Source organism: Pan troglodytes, chromosome 20 (genome assembly GCF_028858775.2).
Source record: "Pan troglodytes isolate AG18354 chromosome 20, NHGRI_mPanTro3-v2.0_pri, whole genome shotgun sequence".
NCBI classification, from domain to species: Eukaryota; Metazoa; Chordata; class Mammalia; order Primates; family Hominidae; genus Pan; species Pan troglodytes.
The window spans coordinates 25,293,202-25,313,807 of record NC_072418.2 but is presented as its reverse complement, the minus strand read 5'-3'; the positions used below and the strand labels follow the sequence as shown (position 1 = coordinate 25,313,807).

Genomic DNA, 20,606 nt, shown 5'->3' with positions numbered 1-20,606 from the left:
ATTTATGGCAATATAGTTATTCGCATAAGTACAATAAGCATGTTTTCATTTGCAACAGGACACAATGGGAGACACAGGTTATTTTACCAAGGCTTTGACTGGAATCATGGTCTTTGAGAAATCATACTTGATTTGTAGAGCCAGTAGAAGCCCTTTGGGAAAATTGGCCTTCTTCCTTGTCTACACAGTCCCTGTGCAGGGTTCCTGACCTGTGCAAGTAAGGAGTGTCACTTTCTGACAGGCCCAAGAGCCCCAAGTTATCTGGAGACCTCAAAAAGAAAGGAATTAACCCAATTCCTGTGCTCTCAGAAGATTAGGCATTCTATGTCACAGGATAAGACAAGAGGTCAGCACAGGGTACCATTCACAAACACCTTGCTGATAAAAGAGGATGCAGTACAAAAGACAGCAAAAACCCACTGAAAGAAAAATGGGAATAAAAGTGACCTCTGGTAGTCCTCACTGCTCATTATACACTAAATGTAATGCATCAGTATGCTGAAAGACACTCCCAACAGCACCACGACACTTTACAAATGTCATGGCAATGTTAGGAAGGTATCCTATATGGTCTAAAAAGGGAAGGCACCCTGAGTTCTGGAAATTGCCCATCCCTTCCCTGGAAAACTCACAAATAATCCATCCCTTGTTTAGTATGTAATCAAGAAATAACCATGAAAAGAGCCAATGAGCAGCCCTCAGGGCTTCTCTGTCTATGGAGTAGCCATTCTTTTGTTTATTTACTTCCCTAATAAACTTGCTTTCACTTTAAAAAAATAAGTCATATCAAGTAGTTGATAGGTCTGAAGATATGTTACAATGCCATTTGTGGACAAAGTGCAGGCAGGAGACTCAGATCACCTTGGTGCTGGGCCCAGGAATATGTCACGATGCCTTCTGAGTACAGTTCAAAAACGAAAGTGTAACATCACCTTAGTATGAGGCCCAGTGATATGTCACAATCTCCCCTGTGGGCAAAAACTAGAAAGGAGAATCACATCAGTTAGGTGCTGAGTTCAGCAATATGTCATAATGCCCCCTGTGAGCAGGGACCAGGCAAAAAAAGAGAGTCACATAACCTGGGTTGACACAGAGATTTGTCACAATTCCCCCTGTTGGCAGGGCCTAGGCATGAGAGTTACATCCCTGGGTGTTGGACCCAGCAATATTTCATGACAATTTGTGGACAGGGCACAGGCAAGAGAGTCATGAAACCTGGGTACATACCCCAGAGATATGTCAGAATACCTTTTGTGAGCAATGCCAAGGCAGAAAAATGGAGTCACATCACCTAGGTGCTGGGTACAGCAACACATCACAATTCCATCTGTGGGCTAGACCATGGCAAGAGTCATATCACTCAGATGCCAAATAGAGGAACATGTCAGCATCACTCCTGCAGGAAAGTCTAAGGAAAAGATGAACAATCTTACACATGTCCCAATTCTAGGTATAAGAGTCAACACTTCCTATATGTTGGGTCTAAGTAAATGAGTCACAATCTCAGTGGTGGGCTGAATTTGTACATGACAGTCTCAATTTGTTCTGTGAATTCCGTTTTCTTAGTGGAGTGATGGCCTCATAACTGTGCTGAATTTTGGTCTGAGAGTCACCAACCCCACTGTGGACTGGGTCTACCAATGAGAGACAATGTTTTAATTTTCAACTGCCTTTGGTTATGAGATTCAACACCTCAACAGTGGGCTGTATTCATGAGGAAAGATGGCAATTTTTACTGTCAGTTGGGTGTGGATATCACTGTCACAATCTCACCTGTATGCTGAACCCCATTAGGACATTCTCTATACTACCCAAGATCATTGTAGACTAGGAATGAGAGGCACAATTTGCCCCGAGACCTTTATGCTGCTCCCTAAGCCCAGGTAGAAAAGTTAATATTTCTCGGATTAACTGGGCCAGACAGAAGAGTCCTCACTTGTCTATGAGCTGGGTTTAGAAATGAGTCACCATCCCAACTTTGGACAGGTGTTTACATTTGACAGTCAGGAATCAAACTGTGGATTGCATCTGCATGTGAGACACAAGACCTCACCAATGGTCTGTATCCAGGTGTTAGGGTGACAATCCTAACAGGTGTCTGGGTGTGTATACAAGAAACACAATATCCCCTTTGTTTTAGGACATGTGGACACTCTCTGTACCACTGTACCACTCAAGAGCTTTATGCCATATACAAAGCACGTGGTAGTTCTCTATGACCTTCATACAAAGAGGAGACACAGGTATTTTACCAGTTTTCCTAAGCCTCGCTGAGAGAGACAGTATCTCTTCTATTGGCTTGTTTGAGGTATGAGAATTGTCATCAAACCTGTGAGCTGGGCCAGGTTATATGTAATAATTTCTCCTCTGAATAGGGAGTAAGCAGGGAAGTCACATTACCTGGGTTTGGGGCTGAAGATATATCACAATCTTCTCTGAGGGCAGGGACAAGGCAGGAGAGTCAAATCACCTGAGTTCTTGGCAAGGGATAGTTGCCATCCTCTCATGAATGTTGGAAACAGGCAGCAGAGTCACATCACCTGGGTCCTGGGCTCAGTGCTATGTCACAGTTGTCTCTGTGGGCAAGCCCCAGTCAGAAGAGACACGTCACTAGGTTGCTTAGTTCAGTAATATGCCACAATCTTTCCTGAGGGCAAAGCATAGGCAGAAAATGACAGTCACATTTTTAAAGTCACATATCTTTTAAAAAAGTCATGAGGCCGCCTTGGGCTGAGTCCAGGCAGAAGTTTTCCTACCCATAGCTGTTTGTCACAGAGGTATGTCACAGTAACAATAATATGTGAAACTCAAGCAAGAGAGGATAGTCACATCACCAAGGTGCTCGGTCCAGTGATATGTCACAATCTCATTTTGGTTTTTTGGAGCTTTTTTTGTTTTTTGTTTTTTGAGACAGAGTTTCACTCTCGTTGCCCAGGCTGGAGTGCAATGGCGTGATCTCAGCTCACTGCAACCTCTGCCTCAAGGGTTCAAGTGATTCTCCTGCCTCAGCCTCCCAAGTAGCTGGGATTACAAGTGTGCACCACCACACCTGGCTAATTTTTGTATTTTTAATAGAGACGGGACTTCACCATGTTGGCCAGGCTGGCCTCGAACTCCTGACGTCAGATGATCCCCTCGACTCAGCCTCCCAAAGTGCTGGGATTACAGGCATGAGCCACTGCACCTGGCCACAATCCCATTTTGGAAGAGAGTCACATCACCTTTGTGATGTTCACAGAGGTGTGTCACAGTGCCCTTTGCAGGCAGGGGGCAAGGCAGAAGAGTTACCATCTGAGTTGTAGAGCAAGAAATATGTCACAATGGCCACTGTGCACAGGGCCCAGGCATGGAAGTTACATAACCTGGGTGTAGAGCCCAGTGATATGTCACAAGCCCCCTGTGCACAGTGCCAAGGCAGGAGAAGAGTCATCACCTGAGTGCGAAGACAAGTAATGTGTTATTTGCCTTCTTTGGACAATGCCAATGCAGGAGAATAGAGTCACATTACCTAGTTGTTGGGTCTAGCAATGTCACAATCCCATCTGTGGACTGGGCTCTCACAGAAAAGTAAAATAACTCAAATGCTGGAGAGGCATATTTCATATCACCTTTGAGCTGGGCCCACCAATATTTCACAATGCCTTTTGAGGGCACAATCACACCTGCATGAAAGGCCAGGGATGAGATTAACAATCCTGCACATTTCTCAATTACAGGTATGAGAGGAAACACTTCCTGTATGTTGAGTCTAAGTACGTGATTCACAGTCTCAACAGTGGACTGGAGCCATGCATGAAAGCCTCAATCCGTCCTGCAGACTGTCTCCTTAGCGGAGTCACAGCCTCACGAGTGTGCTGAGTCTTGGTCTGAGAGTCACCAACCCACCTGTGGACCAGATTCACATATGAGAGTCAATTTTCCAACTTTCAACTGCTTCTGGGTGTGAGATTCAGGACCTCAGCAATGGGCTGTGTTAGTGTTAATGGATGACAATCTTTACTGTCATCTGGGTGTGCGTACAGCAGGCGCAATCTCACCTGTGTGCTGGGTCCTGTTAAGATACTCTCTGTACCAGTTGAGGGCTTTTTATGGTATGTGTGAGAGTCATGATCTGCTCTGATACCTTCAGGCTGGTATGGGCCCATGATCTTACCTGTGGCCATAAGCCCAGGTCAACATCTCTCCAATTGGCTGGGTCCAGATGTGAGAGTGCTCAATGAACCTATAAGCTTAGTTTAGAAATGAGTCACCATCCCAATTCTATCTGGATATTCGCATGTGACTCTCACAATTCTAACCATGGACTGCATCTTTTCTTGAGATTTAGGACCTCATGAGTGGCCTCTGTCCACATGCAAGGGAGACTATCTTAATGGTTGGCAAAGTTTGCATATGAGAGACACAATCTCACCTCTATGCTGGGCCCCTTTATGACACTCTGTACCACCCAAGGGCTTTATGTGATAGTCAAGAGCATGATAATCCCCTGTGATTTTTGTGAAAGGAAATAACCCAGACTCTTGTTTTGCTAAGTCAAGCTACAAAAGACAGTATCTCTCCTACTAACTGGTTCAAAGTACGAGAGTAATCATCACACCTGTGAACTAGGCCAAACTATACGTCACAACACCACCTGTGCATAGAGAGTGAGAAGGGACGTCAAAACCCGAGTGTTGGTCCAGTGATACGTCACAATTTTCACTGTGGCAGGACGCAGGCAGGAAAAAAAAAGTCACAACACTTGGGTGCTTGGCCAAAGATATGTCACAATCTTCTCCTGAAAGCAGGGCACAAGCAGCAGAGTCATGTCACCTGGGTGTTGGGCACAGTGATATGTCCCAGTTTACTCTGTGAGCAGGGCACAGGCAATAAGAATCACATTACCTGGGTGCTGGGCCCAGCGATAGGTCACAATGACCCCTGTGGAAAAGGCCATGCAGGAGAGACACATTACCTAGTTGCTAAGCCCAGCGATATGTCACAATCCTTCCTGTTGGCAGGGTGCAGGTAGAAAAGAAGAGTCACAACATCTAGGTGATGCATGCAGAGATATGTCACAAGTCTCCCTGTGGGCAAGGCCCAGGCAGGAGTGTACTATCCTATGGATGTTGAGCCCAGCAATATGTTAAAATACTCAAAGTATATGGGGCCCGGGCAAAAGAACGGTCACATCGCCTAGGTGCTGGTACAGGGATGTGTCACAATCCCCGTTTTTAGCATGTCCCAGGCAGAAGAGGAAGGTCACGTCACCAAGGTGATGAATCAAAGATATCCCATAATACTCCTGGTGTCAGGGCCCATGCAGGAGGGTCACATCACCTAACTGTTGGACCCAGTGATATGTCACAATACACAATGTATCCAGGGATCAGGCAGGATAGGAGAGTAACATCACCTAGGTGCTGCTCTCAGCTATAAATTAAAATCTATATTGTGGGCAGAACCCAAGCAGTGTAGAAAAGTCAGATCACCTAGGTGCTGTGTTTAGTAATAGGTCACAATACCCCCCGAGGAAAGGGTTCAGAAAGAAGCATCAAATCACCTAGGAGAGGGGCTCAGAGATGTTACAATAACTTTGTGGGTAGAGCTCAGGAAGAAGAGAGTGGCATAATATAGAGGCTGCGTCTAGCTATCTATTCAGTCACTCACATAGGCAGGGCCCGGGCATGAGACGAAGTTCCATCGCCTAGGTTCTGGGAGAAGCAATACGTCACAATCCCCACTAAGGAGAGGGCCCAGGCGAAAGAGGAGAGTGACATTGCCTAGGGCATGGGCCCAGAGTTATATCACAATGAACATGTGGACAGGGCCAACGCAGAAGTATTAAATGACCTGTGTGCTGGGCTCAGTGATAATCACTCTCCCTTCTGTGGACAAAGCCCAGGCAGGAGAGTAGAGTCATGTCACCTAGGTGCTGGGCCCAGAGATATGTCACAATACTTTAATGGGCAAAGCCCACATCACATAAAAGAGTCATCTCAAATATGTTGTAAGTTGTTGAGCCCTGAGATATGTCACAATGTCCCCCTTGAACAGAGTCAAGGCAGGAGATTCACATCACCTCGGTGCTGAGCCCAGTAAAATGGCACAGTGCCTCCTGAGTGCAGGGCCAAGGCAAAAGAGCAACACCAACTTGGTGTTGAACCCAACCATATGCCACAATCCACTCTGGGAGCAGTTATCAGGCAGGAGAAATGAGTCACAACACCTGGGTTATGGCCCAATACAATGTCACAATCTTGCCCATGGGCAAAGCCCAGGTGAGACAGGAGAGTCACATCAAATAGTTGATAGGTTTAAAGATATGTCACAATCCCCCCTAATGGGAGTGCCCAGGATGGAGTGTCACATTGCCCAGGTTCTTTTCCCCAGCTGTTTCTTCCTAGGTTGAGTCCTGTTGCTTGATTAGAATTAAGTGCACTGAAATCCTGTGTCAGCTTCTCAGTAGCACCTGAGCTTTTAGAAAGCTATTCCATTCACTAAGTAGTGCCATTTACAAACTTCCATTAGAGGTGAACAGAAGAAAACTGTTTAACTGGCAGAGAGATATGTTTAGCCCAGAGATACGTAAACACTCCCCCTGTAGGTTGGGCTCAGGAAGAAGAAGAGAGTCACATAACATAGGAGCTGGGCTCAGCTTTATGTCACAATAACCCCTGTAGGCAGGGCCCAGGCATAATAGGAGAGTCACATCACTTAGGTGCTGAGCCAAGCCATATGTTGAAATCTTCACTGTGAACAGGGTCTGGGCATAAGAGGACAGTCACATCTCTGATGGGACCATAGATATGTCAAAATGACTTCTGCAGGCAGGGCCCAGGCAAAAGAATCAGCCAATTAGCTCAGCAAACTTGGATTCAATCAAACAATTATCTAAATAGCGACTGCAGATTCATCAAGTCAGGCCCAAAATAGTGGACGTGACAGCACATTCCTACACTGAGAAGGTAGGCAGGTTCCTGAAATGCTAATCTGGTCATAAAGCATTAAATTGCTATGCTGTCAGCTTACTTCAAAGACCTCACCTTTGAAAGTGAAGCTTTATGTTTATGTAAACAACATTGTATGACAATGTACAATTCTGGGTTTGTATTGTGGCATAGAGTAGGGTAGTAAGTTCGTATCCACATCCTGATTATATACTAAGGTATTGAAAATGTCTTTTTGTGAACATCCTGTGTACACCTAAATATTTACATAGATGTACTTATATAATTCAGTATGTGTGTTTATCTACCTATGAATATCTATATCCAGATATATTTATTTTGTATTTTTATTCATAAAAATTAAAGATGTAGAAGGTGGAAGGGTTGAAGGTATTGATATTGATAGTGATATATAAAGATAATTCCATAGATGTATACAACGTTCTGGCCTATAAACTCTGTCTAGAGAGTAGCACACAAATGGAGGTATGCTATAACGTCCATCCATCTGCATTTAACTTATACAAAGTAAGCATTAGTCCTTGTTGCTGACTTCTGGGAGTTGAAAATTCACTAAGGCCATGAGAGTCATTCACGCCAAATCAAGGATAACCCTTTTTATTCTAGTGAACACAGAACCAAAAATAAACTAGCCTCTGCTGAAAAGCCCTAACGCAAATGTGCAAATGCTGAAAACTTTTCTTTAAAGCTTCCACCAATTCAGGTGATTCTTTTTTTTTTTTTTTTTTGAACATATGACAAAAAAAAGTAAATTCTTGTCTTTTGTTTTGTTGGCTGGAGAAGCAACTTTATTTGGTAGGGAATGAATAGTCGAGGTCTGTAACTTGAAGATACACTGCTGTACTGACAGTGAATTTTAGTTTTCCTTGGACACTTTCTTCTGTAGGTTATATAACATGCAGGGTTATATAAATATGTGTATGCAATGACCATTTATGAGTATGTCTTGGAAAAAAATAAAAGTATGTCAGAAGTCATTACCCTACTCATGCTTCTCAACACGCGTGAATACAATCAGCCAATTAGCTCAGCCCAGGTGATTCATATTAGCTGATTAGGTCAGCCAAAATGATTCTAATCAGTCAATTAATTAGCTCAGCAAAGGTGATGTCAATCTATTAATTAGCTGAGCCTGGGTGAGTCTTATCAGTCAATTATGACACACCAGTTGATTCTAATTAGCCAATTAGCTAAGCCCTGGTCATTTCAGTCAGCCAATTAACTCAGCCTAGGTGAACTTTTTCTGAGACAGGGTCTCACTCTGTCCCCCAGGCTGGAGTGCAGTTGTGCGATCTTGGCTCACTGCAATGTCTGCCTCCCAGGTTCTAGCGATCTCCAGCCTCAGCCTCCTGAGTAGCTGAGACCACAGGCATGTGCCACCATGTGTGACTAATTTTTGTATTTCTTGTAGAGATGGGGTTATCCCATGTTACCTAGGCTGGTCTCCTGGTCTTGAACTTCTTCTTTTTTTTGTCTCTAATTTCTGCACTCAAAAAGATCCACCTGCCTCGGCCTCCTAAAGTGGTGGGATTACAGGCATGAGTCACTGCACCCAGCCTTAAGCCCAGGTGATTTTTAATCAGTTAGTTTAGCTCAGGTGAACTCAATTGTCCAAGTAGCTGAGTTCAGGTAATTCCAATCAGCCAATTAGCATAGGCCAGTTAGACCCAATCAGCAAATTATCAAAATGGTGACGATGGATACTTCAAGGCAGGCCCAAAATGGTGAACGAGATTAGCACGTTCATACACTGAGAAGCAAAGGAGGACTCTGAAATGCTAACCTGGACATAAAGATTTACATAGCTTTATGGTTAGCTCACCTTCCAGTCCTTGCCTTTAGAGACGAAGCTTTGAAACTGTTTATACAAACATTGTATGGCTGTGTTCCATTCTAAATTGCTATTGTGCCAGAGATTAGGTAGTAAGTCCACATCTGCATTTTTAGTATGTAGTGGGGTACTAAAATATCTGTTGGTGAACATCCTGTATATACATATTTACATAGATGTACTCATATAATCTAGTATGTGTGTGTTCATTTATCTAACTACCTATGCAAATTTATGTCCAGATGTATTTATCTTTGTCTCAATATTGGTAAAGTACAGATATGTTGCTGGGCGTGGTGGCTCACGCCTGTAATCCCAGCACTTTGGGAGGCCAAGGCGGGCAGATCACGAGGTCAGGAGTTTGAGACCAGCCTGGCCAATATGGTAAAACTCTGTCTCTACTAAAAATGCAAAAATTTGCTGCATGTGGTGGCGTGCACCTGTAGTCCCAGCTACTTGGGAGACTGAGGCAGAAAAATTGCTTGAACCCAGGAGGCGGAGGTTGCAGTGAGCCAATATCACACCACTGCACTGCAGTCTGGGCAACAAAGCAAGACTCCACCTCAAAAAAAAAAAAAAGAACAGATATGTAGAGAGTAGAAGTGTATACTATATACTGATAGTAATATACAAAGATAATAGTAATATACAATAGTTTACTATTAATCATACTATTTACAATATAATAGTAATATACAAAGATACTTTCATAGATGTATAAACTTATCTGCCCTATATCTAAATTAGTACACAAATGTAGGTATGCTCTTTGCGCATCTCTCTGAACTTAACATATAAGAAGGAAGACTTGGTCTTTGTTTCTAACTTCTAGGAGATAAAAATACAATAAGGCCATGTAAAACATTAATTGCTAGGTCAAAGTGACCCTTTTTTTCTGATGAACGCAGGACTAGAGATAAAGTAGCCTCAGCTTAAAATCCCTCCTTCAAATTTGAAAGTGCTAAAATATTCTCTTTACAGCTTCCATCAATGTAGAGGATTTTTTTTCCCATGGGAAATGAAGATATAATTATCTGTATTGTATTTCTTTTACTGGCTGAAGAAGTGAGTTTTTGAGTAAGGCAAGAAAATCTAGGCGTTATTACTTGAAGATAGACTACAATGCTTAAAGCAAATTTCAGAGTTTCTTGGATGTTTTTCTCTGTAGACTTAGATACAGATATAAGACATGTAGGTAAATAAACATATAAAACACACAGGGTTGTATAAATATGTCTATGTAATGTTCATCTATGAGTATGTCTTGTAAAAAAGCCCCAAAATAAATGGGACTCAGTGATTAATTTCCTACCAATCTCTCTCATGACAGGTGAATCCAATCAGACAATTAGCTCAAGGCAGGTGATTCCAATCAGCAAATTACCTCAACTCAGGTGAAAACAATCAGCCAATTAGCCCAGCTTATGTGATTCTAAAGAGCCAAATAGCTCAGTCCAGGTGAATCTAATCAGTCAATTAGCTTAGCCTGGGTGATTCTAAAAGCCAACTAGCTAAGACAAGGTGATTTCAATAAGTCATTTAGCCTAGCCCATGTAAATTCATTTGGCCAATTAGCTCAAAACATGTGATTCCAATAAGCCAGTTAACTCAGCCCAGGTGAATACAATCAGCCAGTTATCTAAACCAATGTGGTTCCAAATAGCCATTTAGCTAAGCCCAGGTGGTTACAGTCAGCCAGTTACCTCATTAACATACTCACATAATTCTGTTTCTGTGTTTTTTAAAATCTACCCATGTATGTCTATATTCAGATGTATTCATCTTGGTACCTATATTCATATAGAATAAAGACATAGAAGATAGATGTATTGGGAGGTATTGATACAGAAAGTAATATAAAAACTTCAATATATATATATAGACTTATCTGCCCTGTAAATTATGTCTAGAATAGTACGCAAATAAAGATAGACTGTGAAATACCTCCTGTTAGATTTAATGTGTATATATATGTGTGTGTGTATATATGTATATTTAGCAGTGATCCTTATTGCTCAATTCTGGGAGTTAGAAAAGCCCCAAGGTCATGCAAGTCATTCATTGCCAGGTCAAGAACGATCTTTTTATTCCAGTGATAAATTAGCCCCATTTCAAGGCTATAACTCAAATTTGAGAATGCTTATTTCTTCCTATTAAGGCTTTCATCAGGAAAAGGGCTCTTGTTCTTAACTCTGAGCATGTGATGTAAAAATACACTTTTGTATTTTTTTCTTTGTGGCTGTAATATAACTTTTATGGTAATAAAAAAATTAGGCCTGTTTTCAGAAGATAGACTGTGATATTGAACACAAATATCTTGATATATGGTACCTGGCCAAATTTCAACCAGACAATAGTGAACGTGTGCAAAATGCCAAAGGTAAATTTTTTTGGTGATGTCAAAGCTTTTTTGTGAGAAAGGTCAGGCTCAATGTTTTCAGGCATCTCTGGCTCTTCATAAATGGATTATTACAACCACACTAAGCTGGTTTGATGAGACACTATATTACAAACAACCGGGTGCCAGGTGACAAGGACATTTTTACATTTATAAGAATAATGTGATGTGTGTGGCTTGGATTGGATCAATCTTCACTGAGTTAATTGACTGTTTGGATTCATCTGGCCTGGAGGGAAAGAAAATTCAAAGTATTTCTGACCTATTTTTTTCTTCGGGGCTTTTCTTGTACATATAGATAAAAATATAAGATTAGTGAATAGATAAACATACACACACAGAATGGGTCCCCTGTGTATGTTCATGCAAAGTCCATGTATCCATATATCTGGTTAAAAAGCCTCAAGAAAAAAGCATGTCAGAGGTCATTTCCCTTCACAACTCCTGCAAACCAGGTGAATTCAAGAAACCAATTAGCTCAGCCAGGCAAATTCAGTTGGCCAATCCACTCAGTGGAGATAGTGTGAATAGCCCATTAGCTAAATGTGAAAAACGAAAGCATCAAGGCAGGCACAAAATGGCCTACAACACAGTCATAGAGTGAGTAGAAAAGCAGGGCCCTAAAATTTTAAGGTCAACATAAAGTCTTATTTGGCAGGAATGGAAGCTTCCTTCTCAGGCTTTGCCCCTTAACATAAAGTTTTGTTGATACTTATACAGAACATTATATGTCTGTATTTCAGTCTGTGATGGTATGGAGCCATATAGGTGAGAGTAAGTCTAGGTCTTCATCTTCCAGACAGAATGGGATATTAAAAATGCCTCTCAAAAAAGTCTTCTGCATACATGAACATTTATGTAGACAAACATATAATTCTGTATGTGTGTTTATCTCCTTATGCATAACTATATCCAGATTTATCTATCATTCTATACATATTCATACAGAATAAAGATAGAGAAGGTGAAAGTATTGATAGGTATTTCTACTGATAGCAATTAAAAAAACTTCCATACACATAAAATCCTATTTGCCTTTTAAACTACATCCGCAAGAGTACACAAATGGAGGTATTCTCTGACATACATTCTGCTGCATTTAATGTATATGAAGAAAGAATTGGCCCTTGTTGCTCACATCTGTAAACAGAAAATGTACTAAGGCCATGAGAGTCATTCACTGCCAAGTCAAGAATGACCCTTTTCATTCTAGTGAACTGAGACAAGAGATACATTAGCCCCAGCTTTGCCCCAAATTTGCAAATGCCGAATAATTTTCTTTAAAATTCCAGAAATTCAGGGGATCTTTTGTATGAATATATGACATAGCATGATAATTTGGGGATTTTTTTGTTTTATTTTGTTGGCTAGAGAAGTAACTTTTTAGGTAGAGAAAAAAAATTAAAGTCTGTGACTAAAAATTAGTCTGCTATTCTGAAAGGAAATTTAAGTTTTCTTTGGATAGTTTTTTTGTAGATTTAGATACAGATATAAAATATGTAGATGAATTAATATATACAAATCATAGGGTTATGCAGATACGTCTATGTAATTTCCATTTGTGATTGTGTCTCATAAAGAAGCCTCAAAACTAAGACATTATTTTACTACCCATTTCCCTCAAGACAGTTTAATTCATTCAGCTGATTAGGTCACCCCAGGTGATTTCAATCATTCATTAGCTCAACCCAGGTAATCCAATTAGCCAATTAGCTCAGCCCAGGTGAATAAAATCAGCCAATTAGCTTAGGTCAGGTGACTCCAATCAGCCAGTTAGCAAAGATAGACCCAATCAGTCAATTATCAAAACATCAACAGTGAATTCCTCAAGGCAGAATTACAATGATTGACGGGAGTAGCACATTCATATATTGAAAACAAAAGCAGGGCCATAAAATGCTAATCTGAACATAAACTATTACATTAGTGTACTGTCATCTTCCCAAATCTCTCATGTAGGGGAAGCTTTGTTTACATTTAAACAAACAACATTGTATGTCTATGTTTCATTCTGGAATACTATTGTGTCAGAGTAGAGAAGTAATTCTACATCTTTATAATATATACTAGGGTATTGAAAATGTCTTTTGGCCAACATAATGTCTATACATTAATATTTACACAGATGTAGTCATATAATCCTGTATTTGTGTGTATGTTTATCTACGTATGTCTATATTCAGATGCATCCATCTTTGTATCTGTATTTATAAAAAATAATGATGTATAGCCAGGTGCGGTGGTTCACACCTGTAATTTTAGCACTTCAGGAGGTTGAGGGGGGTGGATTGCTTGAGCTCAAGGGTCTTAAAGAGCCAGATGTGGTAGTATGTGCCTGTGGTCCCAGCTATTTGGGAGGCTGAGGTGGGAGGATCACTTGAATCCAGGGTACAGAGGTTGTAGTGAACCTACATGGTGCCACTGCTCTCCAGCCTGGGTGACAGAGTGAGACCCTGTCTCAGTAAAAAATAAGAATAGTGTTGTATAAAGTGGAAATATTGACAGATATTGATAATGACAGTGACATAAAAAGATGCTTTTATAGATGTATAAACTTAACTTTCCCATAAACTATACAAAAAATAGTGCAAAAATGGAACTATGCTCTTATATACATCTTTCTGCTTTTAACAGATACAAAGGAAGCATCATTCCTTGTTGCTCACTTCTGAAAGACAAAAATGCACTAAGGTTATGAAATATTCATTGCCAGGTCAAGGGTGACCCTTCTCTTTCTGGTAAACATAGGACCAGAAATAAAATAGCCTCAGTTTAAAGGCTCTCACTCAAATGTGAAAGTGCTGAATAATTGTCTTTAAAGCTTTCATAAATTCAAATAATCATTTTAAATATGTCATAGGAATAAAACCTTGTATTTTTGTTTTCTTTGCTGAAGTAGTGACTTTTAGGGTAAGAGAATAAAAGCCAAGGGCTGTAACTTGAGCATTTACTTCAATACTGAAAAAAAAGTTAGTTTTATTGGACACATTTCTCTGTAGATTTTGATATAAATATGAGATATATAGATAGATAAACATATACAAACACACAGGGTTATGTAAATATGTCTAGGTAATGTCAATCTGTATTTTTTTCTAAAACAGCCCCAAAATAAAAGTAAATCAGAGGTCATTTTTCTACACATTCTCTTTAGAAACAGTGAATCCAATCAGTCAATGAGCTCAGCTCAGGTGAATCCAATCAGCCAATTAGCTCAGTCCAGGTGACTTTAATAAGCTAGTTAGCTTGACTCAGGTGGATCCAATTATGCAATTTTCTCAATAGGGACTGCAGATTCATCAAGTCAGGCCTAACATAGTGAATGCAAATAGCATGTTGATACAGTGAGAAACAAAGCAATAGCCTGAAATGCTAGCCTAGAAATATAGCATTACATAGCTGTATTGTCAGCTTACTTTCTAGATTTATTCCGTGAACCTGAAGCTTTCTTTACACTTATACAAACAACATTGCTTGGCTCTGTTTCATTATGAGATGTTATTGTGCCATAGAGTACCGAAGTTACTATACATTTGTGTTCTTAGTATATACTAGAGCATTTAAAATGCCTTTTCAGAACATGCTTTATATACATAACTGTTCACATAAACATACTCATATAATCCTGCATGGGTTTTTGTTTACCTTTCTACCTATGTATATCTATATGCAAATATATTTAGCTTTGTATGTATATTCACACAGAATAAAAATGTGGAAAATGGAAGTACTGATAGGTATTGATTCTAATAGTGGTATAAAAAATACTTTTATACATATGCATAATCTTAACTGTCTTATAAACTATATCCAGAATCACACATATGGAAGGATGTTTTTAAATACAACCTGCTGCATTTAACATATATGAAGAAAGCATTGTTTCTAGTTTCTTTCTTCTAGGAAATAAAAATGCACTAAGGCCAGGGGAGTCATTCATTACCATGGAAAGCTGGATCCTGGCCATATTTCAACCAGGTGATAGTGAACATGTGCTGAAATGTCAATGCTGGCTCTTATTCTCCAGGCTAAGGCTTCTATGTGAGAAAGGCTAGGGTTCCCAGTGTCAGGCACCTCAGACTTGTCCTAGCTGTATGGTTAGAATTCCACTCAGCGGATTTAATTAGATCCTGAATTAAAAACACTCGAGTGCCAGGTAACAAGAACATTTACACATTTATAAGAATAATATGGCCGGGCGCAGTGGCTCACGCCTGTTATCCCAACAGTTTTGGAGGCCAAGGTGGGTGGATCAAGAGGGCAGGAGTTCAAGACCAGCCTGGCCAACACGGTGAAACCCCATCTCTACTAAAAATACAAAAATTAGCCAGGCTTTGTGGCACACGCCTGTGATCCCAGCTCATGCCATTGCACTCCAGCCTGGAGCAAGACTCTGTCAAAAAAAAAAAAAAAAAAAAAAGAATGTGATGCAATATGTGGCTTGGATTGGGTAAATCACCACTGAGCTAATAGGCTGATTTGATTCACCTGGTCTGGAAAGAATGAAAATAAAAATGACCTCTTACCTAGCTTCGTTTTGCTTTGCTTTGTATATGTATTTATCGATATAAGATATGTGAATAGTGAAACATATACACCCAGAATGGTTCACATAGTTGTATCTAGCTAGAGTCCATTTGTGCTTATGCCTGGTTAAAAAAAAAAAATCCTCAGAAGAGAAGAAGATCAAAGTTCATTTTCCTTTCCTACCCATCCAGACCAGGTGAATTCAATAAGCCAATTAGCTAAGCTCAGGTGATTTCAATCAGCCATTTAGCTCAGCCCAGGCAAATATAATCAGACAATTAGCTAATTTGGGGAAGCAGAAGCATCAAGAAAGGCCCCAAATGGTGGATATAAATAACAGAGGTATACAGTGAAAAGAAAAAAGCAGGGCCTTCAAATTCCAAGCTTTCCATGAAACCTTACATAACAGTACTGGACGCTTACTTCCTAGGCTGTGTCCCTCAATGCTAATCTTTGTTGATTTTTATACATAACATTGTATAGCTGGGTTCCAGCCTGAGATGGTATAGAGCCATATAGGTGAACCTAAGTCTATGTCTGCAACATCAGTTTTCGCTGGAGGAGAATGTCTCTTGAACTTATTTTCTCTTGAACTTATTTTGTATGCATAAATATTTACATAGACAAACTCATAATATTATGTTTGTGTTTATCTACCTACAAATATCTATATGCAGATCTAACTATCATGCTCTTTGTATTCATACAGATTAGAGACATAAGAGGTAAAGATTTTGATAGATATTTGTACTCTTGATAATATAAAAAGAAACTTCCATACATGCCAAATTTTACTTGCTGTTTAAACTATATCCCCAAGAGTACACTAAGAGAAGCATGTTCTGACATACATAGTTTTCATGTATTGCATATGAAGAAAAATTGGTTTTTATAGCTCAAACCTGTGAGCAGAAAATAAACTAAGGCCATCGAGTCATTAAGGAATATCTTCTTTATTCTGGTGAACATGAGACCAGAAATAAAATAAGCTCAGCTTAAAGAACCTGACTTGTAGGAGAACCTTCCCACATACCTCTCCTTAGAAGCCTTTCCACCGCTGTGACTCTGGCCTGAGGTGGGCACAGAGAGTGTGGGGGTGGGAAACAAAGAGCTAACGGGAACTGGCATTGATTACAATGTATCTTCCAGGCTTCCCCCTGGCAGCAGCAGGCCTCCCATAGACTCCAGAGTTGCCAAATCGCTCTATCAGATAGATTCTGCCAGCTTCCCTTTGGCGTACGTGGGGACACAGATTCCTGGTGCTTCCTGCTCTGCCACCTCCCCTGATTTCTCTCCGAATGTGTTGTCACACACACTTCCTTTCCTCTCATTGGAAGTAATCTAACAGCTCATGGCCCTGCAGTTTTCTCGGGCTCAGTTCCCTCCCAATAAGAAAAAGAAGAGAAAATAATGTAGACAAATTGCTGTCTGTAGGCAGCAAATCTGAATCAAGGTCCTTCCCTTCAAGAAAGAGAAGTAGAATAAGGAAAAAGGCTATTGATCTTTTGTGATTGGTCGAGAACCATACATCTAGATTTATCTGTATTCTAGAACTAGAAAAAATCTTCAGTGCACAGAGTTAAATACTGCAATGCTTTCTACAATATTCAAAACCACCAGAGATTAGGAGCACTTCACTCAATGGGGCTTGTGCCCCTAAAAACAAACAACCAACCAAAAAAAAAAAACAGGTTCCTGAGATTGATCTGTCTCGACATTTTTGTTTTCTATCCCGGTACTATCACTACGCACTCGGACTGAAACACAAACCGAAAAAAATCAACACATAAAAAATATGACCGGGATGGACACGGTGGCTCATGCCTGTAATCCCAGCACTTTGGGAGGCCGAGGTGAGTGGATCATTTGACGTCAGAAGTTCAAGACCAGCTTGGCCAACACAGAGAAACCCTATCTCTACTAAAAATACAAAAATTAGCCAGGCATAGTGGTACGCACCTGTAGTCCCAGCTACTTGGGAGGCTGAAGTGGGAGAATTGCTTAGACCCAGGAGGCAGAGGTTGCAGTGAGCCAAGATCCCACCACTGCACTCCAGCCTGGGCAACACAATGAGACTCCATCTCATGAAATAATAATAACGTTAAAAAAGAAATACATATGAGCAGACCCTGGACACCATAGTGAGAACACATCTCTGCTACAAAGGTAGATAGATAGATGATAGATAGATAGATAGATAGATGATAGATAGATAGATAGATAGATAGAGCAAGCCAGGCGCAGTGGCTCACGCCTGTAATTCCAGCACTTTGGGAGGCCAAGGTGGGCAGATTGCTCGTGCACAGAAAACATGGTGGAACCCTGTCTCTACAAAAATAAAATGTACAAAGCACAAAATAAGGTTAGCCAGCAGGTGGTGTGTGCTTGTAGTCTCAGCTACTAGGGAGTTGGGGGCGCTGAAATGAGAGGATTGCTTGAACCTGGGAAGTTGAGGCTGCTGTGAGTCAAGATCACGCCATTATACTGCAGCCTGGGTGACAAAGTGAGACCCTGTCTAAAAATAAAAATAAATAATAATAATAAAAACAAACAATAACAAGTGACAAAGAAAGAACAAACAATATTAAATTTTTTTAAAAATGGAGTGAACGAAGGCAAAAGGTAAATAAGATCCCAATTAATTTTACCCCCTCTCTCTCTTTCTGGCAGGGTTCTTCTGTTACCCAGGCTGCAGGGCAATGGCGCAATCATGGCTCACTGCAGCCTCGACCTCCCAGGCTGAAGCGATCCCTGTAGTTTCAGCCACTTGGGAGGCTGAGACAGGAGCAACCCCTGAGCCCAGGGAGGTCGAGGCTGCAGGGAGCCGTGATCACCCAACTGTACTCTAACCTGCGTGACAGAGTGAGAAGACTTCACTCAGAAAAAAGAAAGAAAAAGAAGACGAAAGAAAGAAATCAAAACAGCAACTTTAATGTGCAGGAAGGAGTGTTAAGAGACAGAGAACAAGGAAAAACAACAACTCAAAGTACTGAGGAAAGAAAATGGAAGTGGAACTAGAACAAAAAATCACAGGAAGATCCCTGGAATCCCGGCTCCTCTGAAGACAGAAATGGGATGGCCACTTGGGCGAGCCCGAGAGTAGGGGCGTGGGTTCAAGGCCACAGCGAGGCCTGATCACACCCCTCCGCTGGACCTAGGAGGCACTGCCGTGCGTAAATATTTAAATGTTTGATATTAAATATTTAGGTTGACCTTTAGTATTTCGAGCTGGTGGCCAAGAGCAATGTTCGCGGCTCGCAGCCCACATCTGGTCGACCCAGTGGCCCGACTGAGAAGCCAGCCGGTGGCCGTGGGCAGTGGCGCACCGGGTCCACCCTACAGCCAAGTGTGGCGCTCCCGACCTGAGACTGTTCCGCCCAGCTGGAGCCTTAGACGTGGGCGGCGCAGTGGGGGCGGCTGGTGGCATAAGCCCGCCCACCTGCTGGTCCACCCGGAGGGGGGCGGGGAGGAGAAGGGCGCAGGGGTGGAACAGGATGCACCTCGTCCGCCCCCGCTACAGGGAAGGAAGGGCTGGGACCCAGATGGCCACCCCCGGGCCCGCGCCGCCACCCCCTGGGACAGAAGCCGCTGGGCCACGACCCTCCAACCTCTACACCTCGATCATTTCCACCACGCTCCCGGACCCCGTCTCAGGGGATGAGCCCCCAGCGGAGTGATGGGAGAAGGCGGTAAACGGAGAGGTGGGACGCCAGCAGAGGAGGCCTCCCACACCTCGAACACCCCCAGCGTGGCACGTCCCCTTCGGTTAATGAAGGCCCGTGGGCAGGGATGCCAGCCTCCCTAACGGGCGGTGCCCACAGAGTCAAGATTCAGAAAGAGACTGGGAGCAGTGGCTCACGCCTGTAATCCCAGCACTTTGGCAGGCTGAGGCGGGTGGATTACCCGAGGTCAGGAGTTCGAGACTAGCCTGACCAACTTGGCGAAACCCCGTCTCTACTAAAAATACAAAAATTAGCCGGGCGTGGTGGCGGGCGCCTGTATCCCAGCTACTTGGGAGGCTGAGGCAGGAGAATCGCTTGAACCCAGGAGGCGGAGGTTGCAGTGAGCCGAGATCGCGCCACTGCACTCCAGCCTGGGCGACAAGAGCGAAACTCCGTTAAAAAAAAAAAAAGTCAGCAAGAAACCTTGAGCATTCTCTCCTGAAAGCAGTGAGGTGAATGGCGACCGAGTGTTCTGTGCTTCTGCATTTTTAGGTGGCCATGCATGGAGGATAGATTTGAAACGTTTCTGGAAAGGTGAAAGCGAAGGTCATTCGGGTCGCCTGAGCATGGGATGGGGTTTTGGACAGCGACTTAAGAGCCAGAATTCGCCAAGGCCCATGTTCTAGGGTAGAGATGATGGAACCCCATGCAGAGGGAGCCATTGGTGTGCGCGAGCTCCAGCCTTAGGCCCCACCGAGCAGACCACATCAGAAGGAACAGAATACCTCGTGCTACATGTCGTGTCCTTCCACTGAAGTTGGGAGCGGATCCGTTTTTCAAACATGAGGTGGCTTTCAGCAATGGATCACAAGGGGCCGGGCTTCCCTGAGTCGGCAGGATAAGGAAGTCCCCTGCATTTTAGCCCTGTAAGAAAAATCGTCTTTTCTCCGCCTGTGCTTTTCTCAGCCCTTTCCTCTCTCTGGAGCCCAGCTCCTCTGCTTAGCTTCTGGAAAAGCGCATTCTATGACGTAGAGTGAGGTGTGGCCTGAATCTAAAATCTCCAGTTATAACCAACGGGGGTTTTTAACTCAATGTGTCGTCCTTGGGTCGCTTGACAGGATACATAGGGCACTTGAGGAAATGTCGGGGGAATCTATTCTGTAGCCTCAAGGGAGGGTTTGAGAGATGCTCCCGAAAACGTGAAGGCCAAAGGAATTCCCTCCGTCCAAAAAGCCATA

General features: G+C 42.2%; 1 long non-coding RNA gene across 1 annotated transcript; it reads right to left on the bottom strand.

Annotated features, from left to right (window-relative positions):
- Positions 1-727: 727 nt before the first annotated feature.
- On the bottom strand, positions 728-20,370 carry LOC134809097 (uncharacterized). Its single transcript, XR_010153788.1, has 3 exons — positions 20,154-20,370; positions 2,401-2,647; positions 728-1,408 (listed from the first exon to the last, which is right to left on the bottom strand). It is a non-coding gene; the product is annotated as an uncharacterized LOC134809097 (long non-coding RNA).
- Between the last annotated feature and the right edge of the window lie 236 nt (positions 20,371-20,606).